This window comes from Acanthisitta chloris, unplaced genomic scaffold, assembly GCF_000695815.1.
Source record: "Acanthisitta chloris isolate BGI_N310 unplaced genomic scaffold, ASM69581v1 scaffold12103, whole genome shotgun sequence".
In the NCBI taxonomy this organism is placed as follows: Eukaryota; Metazoa; Chordata; class Aves; order Passeriformes; family Acanthisittidae; genus Acanthisitta; species Acanthisitta chloris.
In genome coordinates this window covers 5,617-6,000 of record NW_008666602.1, presented here as the reverse complement: position 1 = coordinate 6,000, position 384 = coordinate 5,617, and positions in this window count along the sequence as shown.

Below are 384 nucleotides of genomic sequence, written 5' to 3'. Positions count from 1 at the left end.
GAAAGCAGGAGGCTGAGCTGGCTCAGCCACTGGTGAGACCTGCTGTGCCCCATTCCTACCCGGTCAGTGAAGGGGCAAGGAGAGCAGTCGGGCCAGGCCGGGGCTTTCCCAAAAAAGGCCTGAACTCTTCAGTTGAGTTTGCCACTTCCCTTACCACTCCCTTTCCTGTGAGAGGATGTGTTCTGCTGCTTTTCTTTTCTCTTTCTCTCTTCTTTTCTCCCCCACCTCCCTGCCCGCAGACCCGGCGGTCGTGGCGATGCCGCACACCCCCTGAGCTGGCCGGGGTCACCCTGGCTGGCACCCGCTGCACAATGGCCAGGCTGCAGGTATGGACACACCCCAGTGGCTCCCCCCACATCCCCCCCAGCCCCCCCGCACCCACCA